Consider the following 17662-nt stretch of genomic DNA (forward strand, 5'->3'; position numbering starts at 1 on the left):
GTTACTGGAATATCCTCAGAGCAGAGTCCCTCTGTTCATATTCAGTTGCTATGACATCACTGTACTTCCCAGTAGGACTTTTTTGGAAAAAGGAAAGTAAATAGAAAGGCTTTCAAACATAATCTATCTATCTATGTCTATGTATGTAATTTAGGGGAACTTCCTTGTGTGGTACAGCAGGTACAGTGTTAGGTCTGGGTTTGTGATCTGGGAGGGGGGAATATAGCATGATAATGAAATTCACAGACAATACTGAACTGGGAAGAGTTGCAAACACCAGCCGACACAGAGGAACAGTACATAGAGACCAAAGGGTTAAATAACAAAATGAGATTCAGCTTGGACAAATGCATCCAGGGGAAAAGAATCCAAAATATGTACAATTAAGAGAAGTAAGAAACCTGAGATGTGGTGCTGCAGAAAATGACCAAGGGTTGATAGAGGGTATCAAATTAGATATAGGTTTGCATTATGGCTGCACATGCCAAAGACATCACATCCTGGAGAAGAAAAGGAATAGGGTAACATTTTCAAAAGTGCCTACGTGACTTAGGAGTCAAAGTCCCACAATTGTCATAGGGCCAGATTTTTTTAAGGTATTTAGACACCTAATCCCTATTGGGGTTGGCATAACTTTAAAAATCTGAAGTCTCATTAAAATCAACATGGCTTAGGCTCCTAAGTCCCTTAGGCACATCTGAACATTTTTACCTTTAGGGCACATAGGAACCAAAGTTATTGGGCTCTCTACAGGAGTGACTGGATAACATTTAAGTGCCTGCAAGGTACAGAAGATCAGCCTAGATGATCTAATGGTCCCTTCTGGCCTTAAACTCTATGAATCTATTCTGATAAAATGGAGGGAGTTTACAAAGAGGAACAAAAATTGGGGGTGGGGGCTGGTAGAATGGGGTGGGTGATGAAGAAAGATTAAAAAAGCTAAATCTGTGAAGCTTGACTAAATGACAGGGAAGGGGGTGGAGGAGCATGATAAAGACATAAAGCCCAAGGAGGGAATTATTCAATGTGATGCCTAACTCACTGTTCAGTGTGTGTTACATCTCCCCCACTAAGTAATCCACAGAGTACATGAGTCTACTACATCTAGTAGCTACCCAGAGTTACTCCTTTAAATGAAGTGGAAGAGTCTCATGCTTTTAGCCTTATAGGGCCCTGGTTCAATCCCACCAGCGATGACACCAATTGGTTGTTGTTACATGGTACACTGGGCTATAACTAGGAGAAATAAGAGGAAACCAAGAAAAGGGAAATTGAGGCTGAATAGGAGGAAAGATGTCCTGATAGTGAGGTGTATTAGACTGTGGAATAGTCTCCCTCCCCCCGGAGCACTGCTTTACCGCGTTATATCTGAATTTGTGTTATATCGGGTCGCGTTATATCAAGGTAGCGGTGTATTATGGACATATGTGGTAGCCTTTCCTTTTTAAGGTTGTAGTCATATTCCATGATGAAGTCATTGGACCAGATTTGCAAAGGTACGTAGATGCCTAACCTGCATGGGTGCTTTTGAAAATGCTACAAGGCATCTCTTTGCCTCTTTACCTTTGCAAATCTAGCCCAATGTACCTAGGTTCATTTTGCACTTGGGGTAAGTGAAGAGGAAAGGGTTCAAGTGACTTGCCAAAGGTCACATAGATCTTTTCTACACAAGATAGTTGCAAAGGATTTAACTTTGTGACCCAAGAACCGATTAATGCCAACTGACAAAAGGGTGCAGAGGGGTTACAGGAATTTCCTGATTCTGGGATGTATATTCCGGTCCACCAAAGAATGCCATGTGAGGTCTCAAATGAAAGCCGGTGACACTGTGGTCATCAATATCATTGTGAAATGTATGTATGGGTATTATGTAAGGAGCTGTGTATCTTTACCAGAAAGTTGTGCTCTTAAACATATAAAGTTAAAAGCAGGTCACCAAAAAGTGACATGCCTTAGACTGGTTCTTTCAGACTGGATGTAGGAAGCGTCTCTCTCTCTCTCCATGAGAATGTAAATTAAGCTCTGTTCGTTAACACAATGGAGGCCTGTTCACATACCAAGTCACATGTTAACAAAGTGCTGTGAAATCAACAAGAAAGGGGCACACAGGACAAAATAAGCCACAGGGAGTTATCCTGTAAAGACAATGACCTTTGGAGGTGTTTCTAGAAGGCAAAGCACACACCCTTGTACCATGCAAGCGAGGTCTCAGACAGCTTAGGATGAAAATGCTGAAGCAAACATTGGGGAGACGAAACTTCTTTAGACAGGAGGTTAACCTGTTAGTTAAGTTTAGTCTCTAGAAAGCATGCTATGATTTTGGCTTATATGTAGCCATCTGTTTCCAATATTCTTACTATTACTTGAATCTTTGATTGTAAACTTATTCTTGTTTTTCCACTATAATTACATGTAAGTGCTGTGATGTTAGCAAAGAGCTGGTCCTTAGATGAATCTTACAAGCTGGTGTGTACTGTTCCTTTTGGGAACATCTGTCTGGTAACTCTGTGAGTATTCAGCAGATCACAAGCTTGACACTGCAGGGAATGTTCCAAGGACTGGAGGTTTGTGTGCACCTATTGCCATCTACACAGAGAGCATGAGGCCTGCAGAGACCTAGAAGGCAGTGCTTGTGTTGCCAGAGGCTGATGGATTCAGGGAGCCGACCCACAGCAGGCACAGACAAGTCTGCCTCGTGCTAAGGGCAGGTAGTGGTGAGGTGCCCTCAGTACCTCTGTGGAGTGTCACAACCTTAAATCAGTTTTAAAACCAATTTAGTTAAACCAGCGCAAATCCCTGCATGAACTCCCTTATTTCAATGGGAGAGTGCCGTATTGCAGTTTAGCTTTAATTTATTCCTGATTGGTTTAAAATAAACTAAAATAATCCTGGTTTAAACTGAAAAAAACAAAACACCAAGAGTGTCCATGTGGGGTTTTGCACCAGTTTAAAGCAGAATTGTCTAAACAGCAGCTGGAAGGTACATGCAGTGGGAGTTACTCCTCCTAGCTGCTGTGTAGACAAACCCTAAATGGCTTTAAATCACACCTTTCAATAAACCAGGGGACTTTCTCGTTTAAGCAAAGGATTTCACTGCCCTTTGGGAGAGTGCTTTGACCCACCCCATGATATTAATGACTGGTTGGCTGCTTATACTCAGCAACTCAATATACACCTGTTGCCATTACACTAGTCTAGGTAATTTTTGCAGGTGTTTTACATTTATTCACTATCATTTTTCTCTTCTTCTGAGCCCTATACAGCTTGACTCTGGGTTACTAAGGCACCAGGTGCCAGGGATAGAGATACAAGAAAAGGTCCCAATAATATTTTTAAACATTCCAGTAACATGTGTGGCATTCCTGTGGCACTGAATACATGACAGAGCATGTGCGAGAAAGATTTTAGCACTCATGGGGGGTGGCCTACATAACTCACACGTCATTATTTATTATTATTCAGCCTCAGCATTCTCAACAATGCAAATGTTTACTCCAATTAAATTCCAGCTCAGTGTAGTGCTTAGAAACCATAATCCTTCAATAAAATTAAAATCTTGTCTGCTTGTCTATCATGAAGTTAAATGTCACAACAGAAACCAGACTGCAGATGTCACATTAGCTCTTATTATTAGTGTATCTAGTTAGTACAATTGGGTGCATGGCACTTTACAATGCATGTTTGATATAGGTTCCTGCTCCATGGACCTTGCGATCTATGGTCTTATTCCTGCAATCTTGCAAGCTGACCTCTGGGTCTGTGTGGCGCTCCACTGAAGCAGTGGATTAGAGTTTGGGTTCCAGCAAAGCTTTAATACAGTCCTGCCCTCTTTAAAGCCTGAAGCCTTTCTGTAGGACTCCCTCTCCTTCCCTTCTCAAGGAATGGTATTGAGATTTGCTGACCAGACAGCTCATACAATGAGTACTCAATGTTTTTAACATTTAAGTGTTAAATGTATCTTAAGTTTTGTGACCATCCAGTGAATCAAGAGGAATGACTGAGGCTGGGGGAGAAAGCAGGTCGCACTGATGGGGTGTGGTGGTAGCAGCAGCAGCCTTTGAAATGCATGGAGCTGTAGGTAGGTAAGTCATGGCTGTTGAGGGCTAGCAGGAAGTTCACAAGCAGAGAAATCTTGAGTGTTTGCACAAGCCAAATCTGTAGCTCTGGAAGAATTGGGGGTTGGGGCTTTTTATAAACTCTTTCTTGCTGAGGAAAACAGCTGTCCTGCTTCTAATCTATTTTAGGTTAGAAGAGAGTGGAAGCCCCATGTCCGTCAGTCAGTCAGACAAATATGGCATGTGTTTTCCATTGACTTCATTGATAGTTGGGGTTTCTCCTTGGGAAAGGGGGAAACTCCCCCTAGTGGAATCCTCAAACATCCTGTCATAGGCTTTAGAATACCCATTGTCCTCCAGATTTGGGCACAGTGGTGGAGGATCAAAGAAAGGGTGGGGTGAGCTACCCAGCCCAAGATCCAGGCTCAGATCTGAAGATGGCCTGTGGCTAGGGCTTGGGCTTGATATAGCTAAAATCTCATGCAATTTCTTTCCCCTTTTTTGGCTGAATCCCAACAGGAAGCAGAAAATGGGCTCATTGTGGCTTTGGATCCAGCCCAGAAACAGAACTGTAGGGGCTCTGAAGAGTCAAACTGCAACTCCCTTGAAATATGAATGGGTCTGGATTTGGCCCATAAATGTTATTGTATTCAGTCTGGAAATTAATCCTGGGAACCATAAACCTCCCCTTTCCCCTCACCACTATAACTGTGCCATTGTATTTACAGGGGCATGATAGCACATGGTCCTGGAGATAATACACTGATCCTACAGTGTTCTTTCAGGAACCTGCTGCTATTCAATGAAAGTCACTATAGTGGTCTGGAAAAACCCTGCAGGACAGATGGAATTTTAAGGGTCTGGGACAGTGTATATGCAGAAATATCCAGTTCGTGTATCTAAAGTTACAGAAGAAGGGCTTGCTTAGACCCAGATCTACAGTTTACCTGTATTGAGTTTCTTGCTGATCAGTATTAGCCCTTTGGATAGTGCAACGTTTGTAATACCTGGGAGACTGGCTAGTTTCCAAAGTGTTTGTGAAGGCACTGGGGAGCAGGAATGGTTTCTGGGTGACTGGACTTGGAGCAAGTTCTATTCTATTCAGGTTCTTATACAGCCCACATCACTATAGCATTTGGGTACCTTCCAGAACTGCATTAAATGACAGGACTAGCATCTGTCACATGTGCATGACAGCGGGACACTTGTGAGAAGCCAGTCCTGCTCTATTAAGAACCTTTCTATCACCCCCAACCTGTGTTCCCAACAGGTCCAGCCTCCCCCATCCTCTTGGCATGACCTTCAGCCCACAGGTGCTGGTGCACTCAGTCTAGGAATTGAGGTAAATCATAGCATGAGCTGAGGTCAGGGAGGGAGAAAGGCAATGTGAAAAAGGCAATGGGATACAGCAGGTAAGTGAGGCCCAATAGCAGAGAGGACATGAAGTTTTCTACCTAATCAAGTGATGGCAGGAGGAATCTGGTGCTCAGCAGAAGGGATTTGGGTGGTGAATGATCTTACATAGCTTGAGAGAGAGAGAGGAGGAGAGAATTTATTTAGCTTATACAGCAGAGAGGATAAGTACACTTAGTCTTGACATTTTTCTGTTTTCTCCAGTGTGTTCAGTCTTGGTGTGGAAGGGGTGGATATTTATTTTAAAAAGCATATACTGTCAACCAAAATACACAGCATGAACCTGTCCTGCCACCCTAATTTATGCAACTCCAACCACTGATAGTCATGAAAGTGAAGCACTGGTGAAAAAAGTGCTGTGTCTTTGTATTATATTATATTATTCAGTGAAAAATGATGAATTTGACAATTTGCTTAACTGGTGTTGAGTGATCATTTAATGAAAGATCCCATTGTTATGAATATGTGCAAGATGGCAGAACTATAGCTGCTGTAGGAACATAATTCTGAGTTTTCCTCATTTTGGAGTTATTCCAATCACAAGGTCAGGGTTGTAGTTACATGGGTTTTGCATAGAATTTCCTTGGGTTTTGTTTGATGTTTTTATGTGAAAAATCCTTTATTTTTATTTTTTTTAAGACAAGACACATCTGTGTCTAATCATCTCAGGGTTACGTACATCACAAAGCTAAGGAGGAACTGGCCTTTTCATTCAATAGTAGTCCCAGTTAAGGCCAAAATCTTTAGATTACATTAGCCTCCTCCCTGTCAAGAGAAAAGGCTAAAAAGAGACCAGAGAATACAATAGCAAGTGATAAGACAACACCAAGCACAAAGAAATAACAATCCTACAGAGCACCAGATTCTTAAGTATTAAGACACTCCGAACAGGTTGCATAATTTGTAACAGCATAGGTTGAACAGAGCAGCATGGCCTTTCTTGTTCAAGCATCTGGCTACTGTCTTCTAGAGCTTGTGAAAACAGCCATTCATTCAAGGAAGCACATATATCTCTAATATGGTTATGCCATTAGCTTTAAAACTGTATATACTGCTGCACTGGTGACAAAAGAGGGTTATTGTTGTAGGGTTGATGGCAGAGCTCATCTTGGAGTATCTGCTATTTAAAGAGTGTATAATTGTGCTGTACGAAGCTGAGAAAGCACTTCTGCCCTTTTCCAGTGTCATTTCAAATAACTCTATTACATTTGAATTTGGGATCAATTCCTGACTGCCTCTATGACTCATTCTATGACCTTGGGTAACTTAATTTCTCTCCTTTTCCTCCATCTGTAAAATGGGGATAATAATATTAATATTTATCTACCTTTGAAAGGGACTATAAGAAGTGTAAAATACGGCATTATTATTAATCACACTTAAGTGTGTTTTTTCCACCATTCACCCCTTTATACATCACAACTTATCCACATTGCATCTTGCTGCATGTTTAAGACAAACATACTGTACATGATAACAGTGCTTTCTAAACCATCTATAGCTTGGTCGTTTTGAAACCATATGAGGCAAAGCTCATGTTTCTCATTCAGGGCTGTGTACATTCCAAGTCTGAAGTTTTAAGGATGGCTGTTATTAAATTATCTGAGCACGAAAGAGGGAAAAAAAGCGCCCGAAAAATGCCTTAGCAGCTGAACGCCCATATATTTTGTTCACATTCAAATAATTCCAAGGTAGTTTGAACAGATTTTTTTTAAATGAAATTTTCCACAATAATTCGATTTTAGGCTCAGATCAAATGTGAAAAAAATCTCTGCCAGAAAGGGAATTTTGGGAGAAAGTTATAAGTAACTGAACAAAAAAATCTTTTTTGAATGGTAACACTCTCTCTCAATCACAATTATAGTCAAGCATCTGTATACTTTGAGACAAGCTGGACCTAAGTTCTACAGAAAGCTAGGACTTTGCAGTTACCAATATTATGCACACCATGACCATGGAACAGTTCAATACAAACGCACAAGCCCCCTGCCACCTGAGCTCATGGAGAATCTCCTTGAGCTATAGCAGTATTAAGGCTAAACACATACTTTTGGATAAGGCTGATTCCATCCAGTAGGATACAGCAGTACTTGCACCCACTAGCTAGAAGGTTCAGGGTGATCATTTCTGACTAGAATGTCAGTCATGCCCTCCACTTTGGGCAAATGCCAAGTCTAGAGCCAAGCTCCCATAGCAGCCATTCAAGAAAATCTTCATGTTTCTCTGGCAGAGTCATGGCCCTAGCACCCCAGTGTTTGAATTGAGCTGTGCATTTAGTATAGGACTACAGCTGCCACTTATTTATTTCTCCAGTGTAGTAACTTTACTGTTCTGTCCAATCTACAGGTGCCTTTTGAGTGACAAGCAAGCAGCAAACAAACACTATAAGGCAGGCAGTTGGCAGGGAAAAGAGCAGCCAAAGAAGCAATTGCACAAGGCTTATTACAAAGGGCAGCTAAGTGATGCATCGGCCCCCTCCCATGCAAACCACAGCTTATAAATATTAGTTTGAAATTATCCTTGTGGCATAAGCTGGCATGGTGGTGATGTTGTGTGTGTGTGTGTAATGTTCTCTCTCTCCCAGAAGAAAGATTTCCCCCTCCCCCCCAACAGCATGGTGCATGGTTTCAGCTCGATTTACAATCCTTGGCCCTGGGCTATTTCTACAGTCAAACATAACCCTGCTTTGGTGTAATAGAATTAGCAAGATTTTCACTCACCAGCGTAGACCTGGCACACTGGCTCGTGCTTTTATGGCCTTGCAGGATAAAAAAAGGGAGGTAGGAAGAACAGCGGTTATGATCTGGGGTGAGGGGGCATGCTGACAGGGTGGGATGGGAATCAGAGTTGCCACCCTACTCTGGTCCTGTTATTGCAGAATTAGCATCTAGTAAGTTTGGAGGGGAATGGGGCACAAGTGGCTGCTGACATGCATTTTACTTAAAGCCAACTTTGAAAGTTGGGGAAGGGGGATGAGATAAAGATTGTATTTTAGTCCTATGACAACTGGCTGGACTTGTGACACTGCATAAGCTGCTAAATCGCACTTTGTGGGTTAATAGCAGCAGCTTGCATCATAAGTTTCATTCTAATCTTCCAGCAGCAGGAGGCTTTGGGGCATGGACTGTCATTTATTTTGGTTGTACAGCACCAAGCACATTGGAGCTCACCCTGGAAGAGGCCTGTAGGAGCTACTGTAATAGTAATAATTAATAATAGGACTTATGCTAAGAATTATCACTAGATTTTATTTTCAGGTTGGTCCTAGCTTCCCAAATGATAAAGGGGAAGTCATTCCTGCTGGGCAAGATGAAATCACGCCTGAGTTTTCCCTGTCACTGATGGAGGAGCTTGTGAGCTGCCATTGTGTCTACTTTGGTATGTGTCCAGCAGGGAGAAGGCCAGTCAGAAAAGGGGGGGCAGGTGAAGGAAGATGTTGCTCAGAAAACTTTGACTTTTTATTAAAAATTATATTTTTTGGCCCAAACCCACGTATTCAGTTTAACAAAATGATGATAGTTAGGAGACACTTTGTGAAAAAAATTTGTTCAGTCAAAAAAAGGTTTTCCATCTAAAAATAGTTTTGATGGAAAATGTTCAACAAGTCCTATCCTTAATTCCATCCCTCAATCCAGTTTTCAGACTGTAAAATACCTTGCTTCCACCACACCTTACAGCAACAACCTCCTCTAGACATTACCGTTGCTTCCAGTTAGCACAGTCCCCATATGTCTTGTACCATATGTGCGTGGTATTATTAGTGTCCATGTTAGGGCTCACACACAATTTGTGATGAGTGCCTCCTCGGAGTACTACCCAAGCATCCTCCATTCCCATTGAGGCCATTGGAAGTTGAATGAGTTCAGCATCTGCATCTTGCTGAATCAGGTCCTTAGGTGGTAAGTTCGTGGAGGCAGGGGAGGAAGAAGTCTGACTGGATTTCTGTGGCCACCTGGGATAAACTCTGGATTCACCCTCTATAAGGAATAGAATTTGAATCAGATTTCTGTACCCACCTTGGATGGTGCTGCTGCTCCTAAAGGAAGAACCTGAACTGGATTTCTTTGTCCACCTGAAACTGGCCATCAATACAGCCCTTGAGAGGAAAGGAACCTGAGGTAGGTTTCTCTGCCCTTCTAGAATGTAGTCTTCCTTACATCCCCTGGAAGTGGAAGAATGGGATGAGGATATATTTTCCCCATTGGAAATGGAATCATCTACAGCTTCCTTTCCCCCATATGGTGTACTTGGGTATTGCACTCCAGCATTCCAGATATCTTCTATACTGTATGTGCACCACAAAAATCACTCAGAATAGCCTGTTTCCTATTCCAGACACAGGAATGAGTAAGGAGGGGGCATGTTTGGAGTCTTCTACGGGCAGTACTAAACAACATGATTAGCTGTAGCAAAACCAACCGTAGCTGTTAGTGGAGACGAGCACTGGAGTCAGTGTGTGTGTGCATGCATGTGTGTGACCCTTCTCCTTTAGCTAATTCCAAGGTCTCATTGCTTAGTGTGCCCTGTAGCTCCACACAATAAAACACATTTTCCAAATATCCTGCTTACTGTGAAGTCTAAATTAATGATTTTTGTTTCTGGAAATGGGCTTGATGCCTCCCATGCACCCCATCATTGCCTAGGATCATACCACAGGCAGCCTGCCTCAGTTTCCCCTCTTGGACTGTTGAAATAAAACTTCACCCAGGCTTTTTTGTGATCAAAAATACCCTTCCTTGTGAATCAAGTTCATTAATGTAAAATAAACTCCAAATAAAATTCAAAATCCTCAAAACAAAGTCCATACATAACAAAGGTTTCTCTTCCTCCTCCCAGGCCTTCCTTTGGCAGTCCCCACCTGGCTTGAGTCTCAGGCCTGATTCTCTGCTAGGCCCTGATCGATATCGATCTCTCTCTCTCTCTCTCTCTCTCTCACCCAAAACATTCTCACCCCCAAAGCTTTTCCCCCTTTTGCTGCAGCTGCATTCTGCTCTTTATAGGGCAAGCACCTGATGGTTCCCAGGTGTCTCCTTAGTGATCAGGTGTGGCTGGCCCCAGCCCTTCCAGCCTTTAGGGGCATGCCAAAATGTTATACTGTCCTAGGTAGCTGGAGGAGTACAGAAAAGGAAGCACAACTAACCTGCCAACATTGGCTGGCATAGGGGCTTACTCTGGGCTCAGTTTGGGTCCTCTCTTTTCTTCGTTCTGCATGTCGCTGCACTAATGTAACAGCACTGATCCCAGAACAACATTCTACAAAAATAGTTACAGTTTAAAAAAGAAAAAGAAAACTCTGGCCCCATGGATGTTATGGGATTCAGCTTTCTGCATGTAATCCTTTAATTGATCTTTCTGATGAGGAGAATTTGATGCTTAGCTTTACTGCTTCCTGGATGAGCTTTATGCAGATCTCATTGGGACTAGGTCACACCCATTTGGAAAAAAGTAGATCCTGGGAAAGCATCTTTCAAGCTTTCCCAGAGAGTTCCTCATTGACCTCAGTGTATGTGCAATGTCACAGAGGCACCTCGGGAATGAGGAGGTGGAGGGGCCCATGGTTCCTTGATGATATCGCAGTGTTCCGTACAATGTCACAGAAGAGTCTTGTGTAGGAGGATGAGAGGCCAGGGGTTCACAGATAGCATCATATGTTTTGCATCATAAAGAGAGAACTGACCTTTGCAATGATGTCACAGTGGATGTCACAGATGCATATTGGGTATGAGGAGGAGTGGCAGAGGGTATTCCAGTGACATTGCTGCTTACCGTATGATATCACAGAGACTTGGTTGGTGTGAGGAAAAGGGCTGAGGCTCCCTCTTTATAGCACTATTGATACCAGAATGCCACAAATATCCCACTTGCAGGTTCTTGTGAGTCCCTTTGTGGTACTGAGGCTTGTGTATCAACTGAAGATACGTGGTGACCTCTTGATCAGCTGAAAGGTCCCATTTTCAGATACTTGGAGGCCTCTTCAGAGCAGTTGGAACTCTTGGACTGGCTTAGAGTCTTGTGTCCCCCCCCCCCCCCCAAAAAAAAATTTGGATCTCCTTTGAGGCACATAGGCCCCATAGATCTCCCTGCAGCCCCCATTCTCAGATACTTGGGGAGCCCTTTGGCGCACATAGAGCCCAATGATCAGCTTGCACCCAGACACTCAGTGACCGCTTCATGGCACAGGAGCCCTTACTCTGCCACTGCTTCTAGTCAGAGCTATGTCAAAGGGGAGTTTGGGTCTTTAGTATAAATGAAAATAACTAGAGAATGCAGGTCCGCACAGCCATGCAGAGGGGGTATTAAAGATCCTATAAAATATTTCAATGTATTCCATCCAGCTTGTGGGACAAGAAAGGGAAAAGAGCTTTCTATATTGAGATGTTTTTGGGAGGCCTAGTCTTAAATTCATCATCCCTTGCTTAAGAAGAAACTGTTCCTTTTTGGAAATCCCTATGGACACTTTGCATGCTGTTTTTTATCCACGACCTACAACCTATCCTGGAAAATGATCCTTCACTCTCACAGACCTTGGGAGGCAGGCCAGTCCTTGCTTACAGACAACCCCCCAACCTGAAGCAAATACTCACCAGCAACTACACACCACACCACAGAAACACCAACCCAGGAACCTATCCCTGTAGCAAACCTCATTGCCTACTCTGTCCCCATATCTACTCTGGCAACAGCATCAGAGGACCCAACCACATCAGCCACACCATCAGGGGCTCATTCACCTGCACATCCACTAATGTCATATATGCCATCATGTGCCAGCAATGCCCCTCTGCCATGTACATTGGCCAAACCGGACAGTCCCTCCGCAAAAGAATAAATGGACACAAATCGGACATCAGGAATGGCAACATACACAAGCCAGTAAGTGAACACTTCAATCTTCCTGGTCATTCTATCACAGATTTTAAAGTCACTGTCATTGAACAAAAAAACTTCAGAAACAGACTTCAAAGAGAAACAGCAGAACTAAAATTCATTTGCAAATTCAACACCATTAATCTGGGCTTGAATAGGGATTGGGAGTGGCTGGCTCACTACAGAAGCAGCTTTTCCTCTCCTGGAATTGACACCTCCTCATCTATTATTGGGAGTGGACTACATCCACCCTGATTGAATTGGCCTTGTCAACACTGGTTCGCCACTTGTGAAGTAACTCCCTGCTCTCCATGTGTCTGTATATAATGCCTGCATCTGTAGCTTTCACTCTATGCATCCGAAGAAGTGAGGTTTTTACTCACGAAAGCTTATGCCCAAATAAATCTGTTAGTCTTTAAGGTGCCACCAGACTCTTTGTTGTTCTTGTCCTTCTGTAGTACTCAACAGCCAAACATTTTATAGATCAACAAATTTAGCTTCATCCCCCCATCCCCCTAGAGAAGCATAAGCATCATCTGCATTTTATGGATAAGGAAACTGAGGCACTAAAAGGAGAAATGACTTGTCAAGAACCCAGGAGTCCTGATCCCCAGTCCTGTGCACTGCCCATATTATATGGAGATATACCTATCTCATAGAACTGGAAGGGATTTTGAAAGGTCATTGAGTTGAGTCAAGTCAAGTCCAGTCCCCTGCCTTCACAGCAGGACCAAGTACTGTCCCTGACAGATTTTTGCCCCAAATCCCTAAATGGGCCCTTCAAGGATTGAACTCCCAACCCTGGGTTTAGCAGGCCACTGCTGAAACCACTGAGCTATCCCTACCCTGTAGCTAAATCTTCCTCTTTGAAGATGAGCCACTGGGGAAACACTCATGGAACACTATTTCTGGAACACTAATGCAGCACACCTGATTAGGTCGGGGGACGAGGCAATGTGCAGGCTCCAGTCTTCACTTAGATGTCACTGAGTAAAGACCTCAGGATTTGGCCCTAAAAGCCTTTCATAGCCCTTGCCAGCTCTGTCATTTTGGGCTGATGTAGTTAACAAGGCTTCTGGATTTTACGACTCAGTGTCATGGTGTATGTGTGATGAAAACCAGCCAAATTAACACCTATCTAGCTAAAAATAAAAGTGTGACCTCTGAGGTTGGGCCCATGGTGCATGGTGAGAGGGTGAGGTGGGATTGGCAGAGCCATGCGTCCATCGCGGCTGTCACCATGGCACACCCACGCCAACATCTCCACGGAGACACAGCACATTGCTAGCTCTTGCATCACCAACTTGTTGCCAGGGAAACAGGAGGATGCAAAAAAAATCTCAATGACATTCAATTTTGTGACAGTCAAGAAACCCCTGAAAGGGATTTAAAAGGCTCTTGGATATGAAGCGGAAATTGGGCTTCTAATTACAGAGTCTCAACCAACTCCTTTTTATTCCCTGGTTATTTTGTCTGCTCACGTCACTGTCTTCCTGCCTTTCTCTGTCTTCCAAGGCACAAACACCAGACATCAGTGAAAAGAGAATGAGAAAGAGCTTTCCTGGCGTGAGGGAAGACAGGATCGGGAGATATGGGGAGGTGGTTACTCAGTACAAGCAGAAGTGGAAGTCGAGCTCCCATAGCATAATAAAGGACATGGGCATAATTTTCATAAAGAAGTTCATGTGGAAACAACACAAAGTGCGGGTGAATGCTGTTGTAAGAAGCGTATACGTGCGCGCATTTCTGCATCCAGATGTGTGTGTGAGAGAGAGAGAGAAAGAAAGCAAGCACAATGTTTTGATATTTGCATGTGGGTTGGTGAATATTTGGGTATGTACCCAAGGGTGTATCAGTGCAATGTACATATGTGAGAATAACCAGACGTGCATGAATGAGGGAATGCACTATTGGCAACCCCAAGTGGTCAAAAAATGAGTTGGGCCCGTAAGAAATCACAAGGTTGGCTTTAAAATCATGGGATTTTCAAATAATAATACTAATAATTGCAGGGTTCTTTTTATTTGGCTTCTGATTTTTGAGCCATTAGGGGTCATATTTTCAGGCTTTTCTCCTCAACCACACGATCTAGAAACTTAGGGCTTGACTACACCGGAAAAAGCCCAGAATAGCTACTAAGAGTGCCTTTGTGCAGTTTAGCTTAATCCACTTTGGAAATAGATTAACCTAAACCACAAAAAAGCACTCCTGTTATAGAAAAAGGATGTCCACATGGGGAATGGTATGGAATAGTATGCGTTTTAAATTCACACCCTAACTATTTTGCACTAACTTCCACATGAATTCCCCATATTGTTTTTTAAATGAAAGCTGAGATTCTCATGTAATAACCTGACTCCAGGAGCTGAACCATTAAAAAAAAAAACCATCAAATATTGTGAGACTCAAAATAAAATCATGAGAGATTGAAACACTGCATGTGTGTGAATGGGAGTGTGTGTATAGCCAGGTGTATTAGTGCCAACAGGTGTGTGTTTGTGAATGGGTGCTTGCTGTGAGTACTTGCTGTCAATTTCAGTTCAATTCAATGAGATTTTATTGGCACTACACACTATACAAGTGTTGCCAAAGTGGATCTGTCAGAGATGTTTACCATCTACCTAGCATAGGGCTACATGCATGCTTCTTTTGGAGTGTGCATGAGCATGGAGAGAAGTGAGCATTTGAGTGTGTGGACAAATGTACATCTACCAGAGAATGTGCATTTGTTTAAATCCACCAGCTGCAAACAATAGATGCAATTACTGCCTAAATCAATCTCTCTCTATCACACACAGACCCTCCAAAACTGGGACTACCAACTAATCCTTCATCTCCAAAAATTATAGCCCTGTACCACTTGAGCTAAAGAAGATCACCATTAGATTGCATTGGTACTAAATCTGTCATACACTCTGGGGACTAGCCTCTAGAAGGCAACATTGCTCATTCACTCACACCTGCCTACCAGCAGGTGTATCTGGGGAATCAGCTTGCTACTGTCCACTCCCCATCTGGCAGTCACTCAGCCTGTTACCTAGGTCACTCACTCTGCGGCCCTTCTCTTGCTGGCCTGGAGCTGCTGCGCCTCCCCTTCATGGCATAGCCCTCCGGCCAAGTCACCATCGTCCTCCCCTTCCAGGGTATCAAAGTCTCCTTCCTCAAAGTCTCAGGCAGTCTCCATCTCCACTGTGCTGACTGTATCACTCCTGCAATGGCTGGTAGGGGAACCCAGGCCTGCCTTCTATACCAGATTCCAATTCAGGGACCCTCAAACCAGCAGTTCAGCTCTATCCCTCTCAGGCCTTACTGCTCCTTCCCTAGACTGCTTCCAGTCCTGTCCTTCTCAGGCTCCTATTCTTCCCCTATATCGGGGAGTGTGACTGCAGTCTCCTCTCACTGCAGCCTCTGCACTATCCTCAGCTTCTAGGCTTTATAGAAGTCCCATCTGTTCCTGCCCAGGTGAGCTTCATTCTCAACCAGTGTCCTTGCCCCTTAGCTCCCCAGCAGGTGCAGCCTAAGGCTAATTGGCCTCTCCGTGCTGGTGTGGGGTTAAAGTGACATCACAGAAGCCTTTCATACCTGATCACACAAGTGGTACTGGGGAAAAACAAGGCCGAGGTTGCTTGTGTGTAATATGCCATTGGCTGGCTGGTTGATGACCAGAAGTGGTAAAAGCCTTTGTTTCATCTGAAAGACAACACCTCCAGCAACACTGGGCCATTAAGGTCAGTCCTGACAGGGAGGGAAGAATTCTGTCTTCTCACTCACAAAGATCACCTGGGTTTTCCTTGAAGATCTCCCTAACCTAGAGTTCACCAGATCTAACCCTGCTTAATCTTATGGACTCCATCAGTCTGGCAGCCAGTGGTGGTGGTACGGCTGTAGGCCAGAGAGTCAGACATATAGGCCAATAGTAATTACCACTAAATTGCAACGGGGTCCTATAGAATGACCCCGGGGCATCCACATTAATGCCAAAAGAGTTCATCCAGGCTGAATCTTGGCTCAATTCATGATTTCATGTAATTGATAGTAAAAAGCTGCTGGTGTTGAGGTTTGGACTCCATCCCGGATGGAGAAGAACCATTGGTATCCAAATAAGAATGTCACTGTGTCCCTCCTCCTCTGTCCCATGGGTTTTCCAACAGGACCTGATGACTTCCCTTTTCCCTACCCATGTCTGTTGGAGGCAGTTGTGGAGAAGGGTTACAAGCGTGCTTTTCCAACATCTTTCCTAGAATACTATGCAGCACCACCAGTGTTGGCAGGGTGACAACCTGTCCCAGGGTTGCCATGTCCCAGAGGAAGCCATTACAGGTGTTGACCATTGACCCTTGACCTGATCTTGGAGGTTCTATAGTTGTGGGTAAAATATAATCTATCTGCTAAGCATGCTTTTAAAAATCATAATGGAAGTTACCGAAGCTGTAATAGCAATTAGAAGAACCAAAATATATGTATTAAAAATTTGCTTGGCTATAGATCTTAAGCATTAAGTGTTAAGGGCTTAGAGTGAAGCCCAGTAGAAGTTGGCAGTTGGCCTGAGTATTATGTGCTTGACCAAAGCTTATGAAATGATATGTGCTTAACCTAAGGTTATAAAATTAAGCAATATGTATCTTGTGATAGTTCAGCAATACATCTTGTGATAGAGACAGGTAAATCATAAACAAACAGATAGTAGCATCTTAGGAGCTTTTTGCAATAAGAGCTAACTGCATTGACATATCAAAACTATTGGGAAAGAGAATGATGCGACTGGTTGGGTTAACTGTTGGAAATGTAATTATGGGCAACTGGAATACCACATACAGACAATCATACCCATAAAATTTGGTCTCCCAGAATACCAAATATGAATGGGGGCTGAGACTTAAACAGATGTGGCCCCAGCTGTCTGTGGTGGAATGGAAAAAGGTTACAAAAGATTGTCAAACCCATCCTGAATCAGGACACTGGGGGACAACATGGGACAACTGTTTCTAAATGGTCTCTATAAGGTTGTAAGTATGCACAATGTCACATAGTAAGTATGGACAATTCAGGAAACCACTTTAATGTACTTATCTCGTTCTTATACTTATGTATATTGATTTTTCTATTATTTCAATTATATGTGTGTGTATTAAGTAAAGCTCAAAGTTTCTGTGTGTGCTTCACCAATGTCATCTTTTTAATTAACTCTAAGTAGCTGCCTGAACAAGGAACCTGTTATTTGTGACCCTAAATTAATCCCAAGCTACATGGGAATGGCATCAGAGCAGTGACCATTAAAACTGTGCAGGTGTCGTTGTGGAGAATGCCAGGCTAGATGCAGACACTGT

Source organism: Trachemys scripta, chromosome 1 (genome assembly GCF_013100865.1).
Source record: "Trachemys scripta elegans isolate TJP31775 chromosome 1, CAS_Tse_1.0, whole genome shotgun sequence".
Taxonomy (NCBI): Eukaryota; Metazoa; Chordata; order Testudines; family Emydidae; genus Trachemys; species Trachemys scripta.